Source organism: Schistocerca americana, chromosome 3 (genome assembly GCF_021461395.2).
Source record: "Schistocerca americana isolate TAMUIC-IGC-003095 chromosome 3, iqSchAmer2.1, whole genome shotgun sequence".
Lineage (NCBI taxonomy): Eukaryota > Metazoa > Arthropoda > Insecta > Orthoptera > Acrididae > Schistocerca > Schistocerca americana.
This window is the reverse complement of record NC_060121.1, coordinates 407,848,071-407,860,208: the sequence shown is the minus strand read 5'-3', so window position 1 is coordinate 407,860,208 and position 12,138 is coordinate 407,848,071. Positions and strand designations below refer to the sequence as shown.

Below are 12,138 nucleotides of genomic sequence, written 5' to 3'. Positions count from 1 at the left end.
CCCTCCACGCTGCCCTCCAATACTAAATTGGTGCTCCCTTGATGCCTGAGAACATGTCCTACGAACCGATCCCTTCTTCTAGTCAACTTGTGTCACAAACTCCTTTTCTCTCCAATTCTATTCAATACCTCCTCATTAGTTATGTGATCTACCCATCTAATCTTCATCATTCTTGTGTAGCACCACATTTTGAAAGCTTCTATTCTCTTCTTGTCCAAACTATTTATCATCCATGTTTCACTTCCATACATGGCTACACTCCATACAAATACTTTCAGAAACGACTTCCTGACACTTAAATCAATACTCGATGATAACAAATTTCTCTTCTTCAGCAATGCTTTCCTTGCCATTGCCAGTCTACATTTTATATCCTCCCTACTTTGACCATCATCAGTTATTTTGCTCCCCAAATAGCAAAACTCCTTTACTACTTTAAGTGTCTCATTTCCTAATCTAATTCCCTCAGCATCACCCGACTTAATTCGTCAGCATTCCATTATCCTCGTCTTGCTTTTGTTGATATTCATCTTATATCCTCCTTTCAAGACTCAGTCCATTCCGTTCAAATGCTCTTCCAGGTCCTTTGCTGTCTCTGACAGAATGACAATGTCATCAGTGAACCTCAAAGTTTTTATTTCTTCTCCATGGATTTTAATACCTACTCCGAATTTTTCTTTTGTTTCCTTTACTGCTTGCTCAATATACAGATTGAACAACATCGGGGAGAGGTTACAACCCTGTCTCACTCCCTTCCCAACCACTGCTTCCCTTTTGTGCCGCTCGACTCTTATAACTGTCATCTGATTTCTGTACAAATTGTAAATAGCCTTTCGCTCCCTGTATTTTACCCCTGCCACCTTCAGAATTTGAAAGAGAGTATTCCAGTCAACATTGTCAAAAGCTTTCCCTAAGTCTACAAATGCTAGAAATGTAGGTTTACCTTTTCTTACTCTAGCTTCTAAAATAAGTCGTAGAGTCAGTATTGCCTCACGTGTTCCCATATTTCTACGGAATCCAAACTGATCTTCCCCGAGGTCGGCTTCTACCAGTTTTTCCATTCGTCTGTAAAGAATTCGCGTTAGTATTTTGCATCTGTGACTTATTAAACTGATAGTTCGGTAATTTTCGCATCTGTCAACGCCTGCTTTCTTTGGGATTAAAATTATTATGTACTTCTTGAAGTCTGAGGGTATTTTGCCTGTCTCATACATTTTTCTCACCAGATGGTGGAGTTTTGTCAGGACTGGCGGTCAGTAGTTCTAATGGAATGCTGTCTACTCCTGGGGCCTTGTTTCGACTTAGGTCTTTCAGTGCTCTATCAAACTCTTCATGCAGTATCATATCTCCCATTTCATTTACATCTACATCCTCTTCCATTTCTATAACATTGCCCTCAAGTACATCGCCCTTGTATAGACGCTCTATGTACCGTACTCCTTCCACCTATCTGCTTTCCCTTCTTTGCTTAGAACTGGGTTTCCATCTGAGCTCTTGATATTCATGCAAGTGGTTCTCTTTTCTCCAAAGGTCTCTTTAATTTTCCTGTAGGCAGTACCTATCTCACCCTAGTGAGATAAGCATCTACATCCTTACATTTGTCCTCTAGCCATGCCTGCTTAGCCATTTTGCACTTCCTGTCGATCTCATTTTTGAGACGTTTGTATTCCTTTTTGCCTGCTTCATTTAGTGCAATTTTATATTTTCTCCTTTCATCAAATAAATTCAATATTTCTTCTGTCACCCGAGGATTTCTACTAGCCCTTGTTTTTTTACCTACTTGATCCTCTGCTGCCTTCACTACTTCACCCCTCAAAGCTACGCATTCTTCTTCTACTGTATTTCTTTCACCCATTCTTGTTAATTGTTCTCTTATGCTCTCCCTGAAACTCTGTACAACCTCTGGTTTAATCAGTTTATCCAGGTCCCATCTCCTTAAATTCCCACCTTTTTGCAGTTTCTTCAGTTTCAATCTACAGTTCATAACAAATAGATTGTGGTCAGAGTCAACGTCTGCCCCTGGAAATGTCTTACAATTTAAAACCTGGTTCCTAAATCTCTGTCTTACCATTATATAATCTATCTGAAACCTGTCAGCATATCCAGGCTTCTTCCATGTATACAACCTTCTTTTATGATTCTTGAACCAAGTGTTAGCTATGATTAAGTTATGCTCTGTGCAAAATACTACCAGGCTGCTTCCTCTTTCATTTCTTACCCCCAGTCCACATTCACCTACTACGTTTCCTTCTCTTCCTTTACCTACTATCGAACTCCAGTCACCCATGACTATTAAACTTTCATCTCCTTTCACTATCTGAATAATTTCTTTTATCTGATCATACATTTCTTCAATTTCTTCATCATCTGCAGAGCTAGTTGGCGTATAGACTTGTACTACTGTCGTAGGCGTGGGCTTCGTGTCTATCTTGGCCACAACAATGTGTTCGCTGTGCTGTTTGTAGTAGCTTACCTGCATTCCTATTGTTTTATTCATTATTAAACCTACTCCTGCATTACGCCTATTTTATTTTTTATTTATAACCCTGTATTCACCTGACCAAAAGTCTTGTTCCTCCTGCCACCAAACTTCACTAATTCCCACTATATCTAACTTTCACCTATCCATTTCCCTTTTTAAATTTTCTAACCTACCTGCCCAATTAAGGGATCTGACATTCCATGCTCCGATCCGTAGAATGCCAGTTTTCTTTCTCCTGATAACGACGTCCTCGTGAGTAGTCCCCGCCCGGAGATCCGAATGGGGGACTATTTTACCTCCGGAATATTTTACCCAAGAGGACGCCATCATCATTTATCCATACAATAAAGCTGCATGCCATCGGGAAAACTTACAGCCGTAGTTTCCCCTTGCTTTCAGCTGTTCGCAGTACCAGCACAGCAAGGCCATTTTGGTTAGTGTTACAAGTCCAGATCAGTCAATCATCCAGACTGTTGCCCCTGCAACAACTGAAAAGGCTGCTGCCCCTCTTCAGGAACCATATGTTTGTCTGGCCTCTCAACAGATTGCCCTCTGTTGTGGTTGCACCTACGGTACAGCTATCTGTATTGCTGAGGCACGCAAGCCTCCCCACCAACGGCAAGGTCTATGGTTCATCATTAACCAAAGAAAAATGTGTAATTCTGTGCTCAAAGCTCAATTTTGTTAATTGGTAAAAATGTTGGAAAGGTTTTGCATAACTGCATTTGCATGTGTTTGCAGTTCTAGGTCCTCGTTTATGCTCACATGCTGATCACTAGTGCATAGAGTTTATTTATGTGAGTGCAGCTGCTTATCTTTGTCTTCTTTGCAGTAATATGAGGGTTGATTGAAAATTAATGCCTCCACCTTCATAATTCTTCAACAGTTGGCAGCATTGGTATGTGGCAGGTACTAGCTTGTTCCGTAGCCTCTTCTCTACAGCTCTAGTTGGCGGGAAGCCATAGCATTGAACGGCTGTGTTGTTACAGTGTAAAGTATGGAACCCTGTGCAGATGGTCGGTCAATGAGATTTAAGCAGAGTGTAGAGAGTAGAAGGTGTCCCCCCAAAGGAGATACATCAGAGAATGAAAGCAGTTTATGGTGATTGTGTTGACGTGACTACTGTGCATTGTTGGGTGCATATGTTTAAAGATGTTGAGGTGGGAACATCTGACCTGTGTGACAAACAAAGAGTTGGACATCCTGTGACAGTAACCATCGAGTTTCACAAGCAAAATGTTAACAGATTGATTTAGGACGATCGTCATATCACTCAGAGAGTAACTGCAAGCACAATCAGCATTTCACAACAATGTGTGGGTCACATTATTTCTTTGCTTGGCTATCATAAGATCTGTGCATGATGGGTACCCCAGATGCTGACTCCTGAAATGAAAGTGCACAGACTCACCACCGTACGGCATCCTCCATACAGTCCAGATTTAGCACTGTCTGACTACCATCTGTTCCTGATAATGAAAGATGATATGTGGGAAATCATTATGCTTCTGATGAAGATGTTGAGAGAACTGTGAGACTGTGGTTGTGGAAATGGTTGTCAACTTCTTCTATGACGGCTTCAGAAAACTTGTTTATCATTGGCAGAAATGTATCGAATTGGCTGGTGATTACATGGAAAAGTGAGTATTGGTAATCAAAGATGACATTCTAAGGATTATTTCTGTGTTTGATTTATTAAAATATTCCTATATAAACCCAAATAAAGAAGGTAGAGGCATTGCTTTTCATTCGACCCTCGTAGTATTCATTGTATTGCTTTTGTTGCATGTGAAAAGTAAGCCATTGTAAAAAAAAGCCAATTATTTTAATTAATAAAATAAGTTCATACACAGCTGTATTAATGCCTCTTAGCAAACCTCCACTCTCCACATCACTTACCCTCCCACACATATCACTATTAAAATTCTGTGTCTATAAAAGTTTTGAAAGCTTCATTAGGCGTAAAATATACAAAAGAAGAACTTTTCACTAATCTTCATTTTCTCTCATTGATGGCTCCATTCCTTGAGTCTAGAGGTACATTCTTGTGGCTGAAATTTCGATTTTATAGTTTCCTGATTGCTAAATAACTGATGAAAATTTGCCTGTTGCTATGAATATCTTTTTATTTTATCCCATTCTTCTAAATCACACCAACTTTACAATTTTCACTTGTATCACACCACAAATTACATTATTAGTGACAATCAAAAACACATCTGAGTCCATCAGAGGCATACCCACTACTACTTACATTCTCCAGTATTCATAATATCCCAAAGAGTTTACAAAGCACAAGAGTTTACAAAGCAAAAGAGTTTACAAACTTTCTTGACAGAATAAGAATCATCACTAAAATATAGCATTATTTTATAAATGAGTCCAGAAATAAATTTAATAATTTGTGTTAGATTGTGCAAGTAATGATATGAATACTAAGTATGCCAGAAATGTAATAATTTCAAATACTTTTAAAAAAGAGTAATTTTAACTGTATGTACAAAATACTAACAAATTAATTTCTTTTTACATATTTGAGCCCAAAACATAACACATTGTATACAAAACCACATGAAGTTCATTCAGCTAGACAGCTGATATAATGTTCATCTATACAAGAATTGAGAGTATATATGGTATAGGTTATTTCTATATAAAAAAGGTAATGTTAGAGGACGGGGACCCATTACATGTTACAGATGGGAACTTGTTGAATATCTTCCCACTAGAGTACATAACTCCATTGTGAGCCTTAGATAAGAAGCCAAATCACTGAATATTTTTTTGTCTTGCATTGTGACTATGGGAATCTCAGTTCATCTGAAATGATATTTATCATCAGCAACAAAAACCATTAAGTTTCTTTGACATATACCATTATCTACTATTCACAGTATTCTGCTGAGTATTTCTGCTGCACTGCCCAACAATATAATTCCATAAGACAAACAGAAATGAGAATATCCAAAATAAGTCAACATTCTCATCTTTGGATCAACCCAGTGACTGATACTTCTAAAGACAAAACACAATAAACAGAGCTTCTTCATTAGTTCATATTTGTGGTGCCTCCATTTTATGTTACTTATTTTTCATTGGTTTACTATCCATCTTGAAGCATTAAAAATGCCATTGATGTCTTTTGTAGATGTACGCACTTATATATACAGTTACATAAATAACATCCAAGGTTAAAAAGATATTTTGAGAGCATTATTGGCTATCAAGATACAAATTTAACCAACTTACTGTCCATGACATATTCAACATATTCACATAAGTAAGTTTCATCTAAACGGGACTACATTACTACTTAAGATCAACTTTAGGGCACATTTTGAACTCTTCAATTCTTCAAACCATTCTGGTATGGTGTTTCTAAACATTCTTACTGATACATTGTGTGCCTGTACTGATTAAGTGTTAAATAGTTTTATCCCCATGCATTTGTAACTATGTTAAGTTAAGGCTAATGTCTGTGGTGCTGATCTGCTGTTTTAGACTGTGTTACATTAGACAGCTTGTCGTAGCTTGTGACTGTGTTGGGCTTCTTATGTGTGCATTTGATAATGTAGCATGTACAGCAACATAGCTGTTGGTGTGTTTAGTTTTTTGAAATACAGTTGGAATGTCCCGTAACAAAACAGCATATGTCAAGTGAGTGAAGAAAAAAGCATTAAGCAACAGTTTATCACTGACACAAGACCTTAGTTTACCTAGCAAATATGTTGCATATGCTAACGTAGAACAGATATAATCAAAATAACACTTCCAAGTTAGTTTTGAGTCAAGATGGGTCCCAAGAATTGTAGTAGAAGTATAGTCACTGCTCGCCTTTAATACATAAGGTGTAGATAATATTCACAGCTTTTCATGGTTAATATGCAGTTCATTGATTAAGAACTAGTTGCTCTGAGACAATCCCTGCTTTCCTGTTTGAATCTTGCTAAGTTTTTCTCAAGTGTAAGAACAATTGTGTCACCTATATGAAGTGTAGATATATGTTACATAGTACTGAGCAAGTCATTTACATATATTATGAAGAGTAAAGGTCCAAACGCATTCCTTGTATGAAATCCAAGACATTTTATCTCATATTGTTGAACTGCTCAGGTTGTCTTCCATCACTTAGGTAGGATCTAATCAAAGATAGTACTGAGCCTTTGAACCTATTGTCCAACTGGACATTTATGGATTTTAGGCAGTGTGCATCATTTAATATATGACCATTAATGCTAATTCTGTTGCTAACAAGCCATTATTACTTGTTTCAAGTCACATAAAATAAGTTTTGCAAGATTAAGGCTTAAACTGTTAGCTGCAGTCTAACAGAATTCAATGTGGAAACAAGCATTGGTAACCAAATATGACATGGAAATATTTTACAGTGTGTGCCTAGGTGAGATATCAGTACCAATAAAAAATGAGTATCAATTACTGAACAACTGTGGCAGGTGTTCTGGTGCCTTTGCTGTTTGCCTTTTTCAACTGTGACACCTTAAAACAATAAGCAAACGTTCACATGGGATGGACTTTTGTAGGAAATCTATATTGAAATAAGTTTACAGTAAAACTCTGTTGTTGTGCGATTTAATTCAGTTACACAGTGATGAATGTTTTCCTCACTTCTTAAATATCTTTATTTCTTTATGGAAATCCAAAATAAAATATTTTTTCCTAGAATTAAATAGCCTGCTTGCATATTGTCAGTTATGCAGACATTATCAGTAACATAATAACAAGCATTGTGTAATGAGAAACGGAGTGTTTTTTTGCTGTCAACCAGAGCTTAGCCACATGAACTAAATCACTTCAGCATGTAAAACTATCTAATTGGTTTCCAAATCCATTGAATACTGTTAGTTGCTATTGGGCATCTCATATATCTAGTATAATACCTAACTGAGCTAACCTTGATCTTTCACTCATTTGTCATACTGTAATGAGAACTTTAAATTGTAATTCATGAGAATTACCTCTAACATTGCTTCACTGTAATTCTCCCCAACATGTATCTAATGAATGAAGAATGTATCTAACCTAACCCAAAACACTTTTTTGGAAGCTGTGCACAAGCAGCTACACTCTCAGAAGTGTTTAGGCTTCAAATTTTTAATGACTGATAAAATCAGCTACACTTATTGTATATAGCATGCTTCAAAGTTAAAAATTTATTTTAGTGAGTTTTCAGGTGTAGAACTATTAGCACAATTATATGTATGGGATTATGCAATAAATAGTGTGAGCAATGTCACAATAGTTAAACCCTGCAAAGGGTAAGTTTTAGTTTAAGAACATATTAGTTCATTGCTTCAGTTACTAATTTTGTGTAACACTTTGTGTTCACAAAATTATTTATTGCATATAATCTGGGCTGTATTTAGGATGGCTGACATCCCTAGGCAGTAATTTATTTTACACCCCCTCCCCTCCCCCCCAACTCTCCCCCCCCCCCCCCCCCCCCCCTTATTTCTAAACTTCAGCATTGATATTTGTTTACTAACTACCAACAATAAAGCTGCTTAATCAATAACTTCAATTTTAAATTTTGCTCAAGTATTTAAATAGCATATCACATAAAGCATATGCACAAGTTAAACATTCAAAATTAATAAACTACTACAGTTCAATAGCCCCTTTTATTGAAAAATTACCACAAAAACATCAAACTTGGACACAATAGTGGTAAAAATAAAAAGAAAATCATTACAGTTTCATATACCAAAATTACTTCAGTTAAATGAGAATTTTAATCTGTCCCAAATACATTATACAATACCATTTAACTGACCTTTTCCAAAATATAGTGAACTTAGAGAAATCACTTCCTTGCAAATTCATTTATCACTCCCTGGACATTCAGACTGTCATGCCAGATTCTGTGGCTAGTACTCCCAGACTGGTCAGTCATTCTGATTTCCTGTTGTCCATAGGTAGTTCTTAACCTGTTTTAAAACAGGAAAGTACTTGAACAGTTTGTTGCTGAAGTACAGCTGTAAATCTTGAGTGCTGTGTACTCTTTTATACAGAATCAGCATTTAAAAAAAAAAAAAATAAATAAAATAAAAAAAAAACAAAAAAAAAACAGCATTCTACAGAGAAATGGAAGTGAGGTCAACTTGTCACCATCTTCTTCCTTGATAGACAATAGATAGCTTTTAAAATGTATATATTCTCCACCATAGTTGTTCTCTATGTCAGAACTAGACATGGCTCTAACTTTCTATGTGGCATCATAAATATGAAGAGTTTCTAGTTCAGTGATATTTGAGAGAAATGAAAATCTTTAGTTATATTTTCTGTAGATATTAACTCTGTTCTGCAACTCATCCTGAAGAGTTTGTATAATTTTAGAATAAGACATTTTCATTCTTCTACAGGTCTCAACACAATAGGATCCTGTTTCTTCTTCAAGACATTTGTGTTTCTCTTCTGAGTCAGAAGATTCATCAAAGAATTGCCCGCTTTTAATTTGGCATTTTCTTTTTAGTTTCTCAGCAGCTCAACGATTGTAAAAGTTGTCTGAAGCTCAGCTAAAAACATTGCAAGAGAGCCATATATTTCAACAGAAGTATAAATGTCTACATCCTCAGCTTGCAGACCTGTAGCTTCCTAGCTTCACATATAACCCTACCATTCTCATTTTCAGAAATTGTTTTTAATGCAGAAGACACAGCTTTCCAAACTCCATTCAAACTCTTACAAGCAGTCTTGCGTATACACCATCGTGTTGTAGACAGTGACTTTAGTTTCATACTTGCAGAATCAAAAAATGTTTCCAATTGTCCCATTTGCCTTTATAATCTACAAAGAAGTTGTGTAAACCTTGAACTAACTCACAAAAATGGTATTGCAGTTGTGCAGCATTGTCCAGCTCATGAGACAACTAGGTGGAGCAAGTGAGCTGAACCTGGAATGAAGGAAATTATAGAGTTTTGGTCCTTGAGTCATGCTTGCAAGCACCAGACATGGTGGCTGCATTATGAAATGACTAACCTCTATAGTTGTCAAATTTCAGTCCATGTAATTCTAAAGAATTCAAAACTGCTTCAGAAAGCTTGTTTCCAATGTGGTCTGCATTTTTTATAAAACACAAGAATCTTTCAATTGAAAGTCCATCTTCATGACACATCTGATTATTATACTTAAGTGGTCATTATGGGATATATCTTGTGTAGAAACTACTATGACTGAGAAATATTTAGAAGAAATAACTTCCTTACATCTTCTTGGATCACTCACCTTTGCATAAGATACATTAAATCTTCATATGTTGTAGGTGACAAGTATGGAGAAATCCTTTTCCAGGGTTACCAAACCCTCCTATATGATCAGCCAAATAGGAATCATAATCGGCAATTAATTCACACATCTCAAAATTTCCATTTTTCACAGAGCCAAATATCTCTTTGTCTCTAGGATATGTTAAACCCCTAGAAAATAGCTTCTTATCTACAGAAACAACCCATTTTAGCACATTTCTCCAATATGTAATCTCATGTTCATGCTGGTGGTAACCATTTGTCAGTTCTATTCATCTCATTTCCTCTGTTCCTAAATTTTAGGAAGCAGTCTCTGTGAGAGATAGAATTTTCATGTTCAGCTATTCTTATTTCAGCATGGCTCCAATCACCGAAACCAGATGTTGCAAATTGAGATGCACCACCAAATAAGGTACGACATACAGATAACAATGATCCTTGGCTAGGAGAATATGCTTGCTAAAGCTTTGGAAAAGTACAATGTGTACAATAAATCAATTCTGATTTTGCTATTGAGAAGTATTATTATGAAATTAATTAAGTAGGTTGGATAGTCTGGAGGTCAGATAGTCATGAGACAGATAGTTGAGAGTCTGCTGTACTTTGATTATGTCAAATACAACAGGACAAACTTCAATATGACAGTTTAGTATCAAATTAATCACTTAATTTTAAGTTGAGGATGATGTGAAACTTTGTGTTGTGCATGACAGAAACATAAATGAAGAACTGAATAAAATGTGACAAGCAAAATCTCGTATGCTATGTGATTATGTGGAGAATAAGGCTGTGCACTCAGAATGCACTGTTGCCCACTGCTGTCAGTTGTGGTCAAACAGAGCACAGGCAGGATGCACAATCCAGCTGTCAAAGAGTAGTAGTTCTCACTATGATCTGTTGTTGCCTTTATTTGCATTTGCTTCAACTACATGAAGGAAGTAGAAATGTGAAATTAAAACTAAACGATCTCTTGGAAATTCACTGTCTTTGCAAGGAACCGTGATTTTGTAAGGAACTTTCCTTCAGTTATTTCTGAATGTCTCATGAACAATTGGAAATATTACACAAGCTAATTTAAATTGAAATGAACTAGAGAAAGCCCATAGGTTCAGAGGAGAGAATTATCAGTTTGCTTGAGGCAGGCACATTATTTATGATGTTAATTGAGTACTCTGTCACTGCTTGGTAGAATATTATTTATGATAGAATATTATTTGTGATAGAAACCATTTACTTTATGTTATCATGTACTACCCCATGGTCTAGGGGTAGCACCTTTAATTAGTAATAAAAACGTTATCGGTCCCCGGTTCGACCCTGCCCGCCACTTAAATTTTGAATAAAAGTCATCAGCAAATGCTCACCAAAGACTTCCTGCATAAGAAGTCACCCTCATTGAGCTGACAGCCTTCAAAGAGGGTGGAAGAATGGACAGAGGTTCAGGGCACTCTCGTGACCTTGGGATGGGAAACTGCCCCTAAAGGTGGAAGAATCAGCAATGATCAACAGCATGACGATGCAGAAGGAAATAGAAACAACTGCATTAAAGACACACAATATGTATCCACAGGACATGTGGCTTATGATTGGAAAAGTGTCATGATGGTCTCCCCATTGGCAAAAGATTACTGTCCTCCATTTGGTTCTCCGGGAGGAGACTACCAAGGGGCAGGTGACCACGAGAAAAAGATTGAATAACCAGTGAAAATATAGTCTTCTATTAATGAAGGCAAGGAATATGGAATATCTGAAGTTTGAACATGGTAGGGAAGCTAGAAAATTTGAAAAGGCAAATGCTAAGGCTCAGTTTAGAACCAGCGGGGGCCAGTGAAGTGAAACGGAAAGAAGATGAGAATTTCTGGTCAAATGAGTATAAGATAATACCAATAGCAGCAGAAAATAGTATAACAGGAGTAGGATTTATTATGAATAGGAAGGTAGGAGAGAGAGAGAGAGAGAGAGAGTTACTGTGAACAGTTCAGTGATAACATTGTTCTCATCAGAATCAACAGCAAACCAACACCGACAACAAATAGTTCAGGTATAGGTGCCAACATTGCAAGTTGCAAGTGAAGAGGTAGAGGAAATTTGTGATGATATTTAATAGTTAAGTTAGTTCATAAAGGGAGCATAATATCTAATAGTCATGGTGGATTGGAATGCAGTTGTAGTTGAAGGAGCAGAAGGAAAGGTTATGAGAGGATATAGGCTTGGTATAGGAATGAGAGAGGAGAAAGACTAATTGAATTCTGCAAAAAGTTCAGTTAGTATTAGCAAATTCTCTGTTTAAGAATAACAAGAGGAGTAGTTATACTTGGTAAAGGCTGGGAGAAATAGGAAGATTTCAGTTAGATAACATCATTGTCAGGCAGAGATTCCAAAATCAAATACTGG

At 36.7% G+C, this 12,138-nt stretch overlaps 1 protein-coding gene across 2 annotated transcripts in view; it reads left to right on the top strand.

Moving 5' to 3' along the window:
* The window catches only part of LOC124606353 (cyclic GMP-AMP synthase-like), a 353,987-nt gene that overhangs the window by 241,974 nt on the left and 99,875 nt on the right, over positions 1–12,138 (top strand). The gene's annotated exons all lie outside the window — the stretch shown is intronic.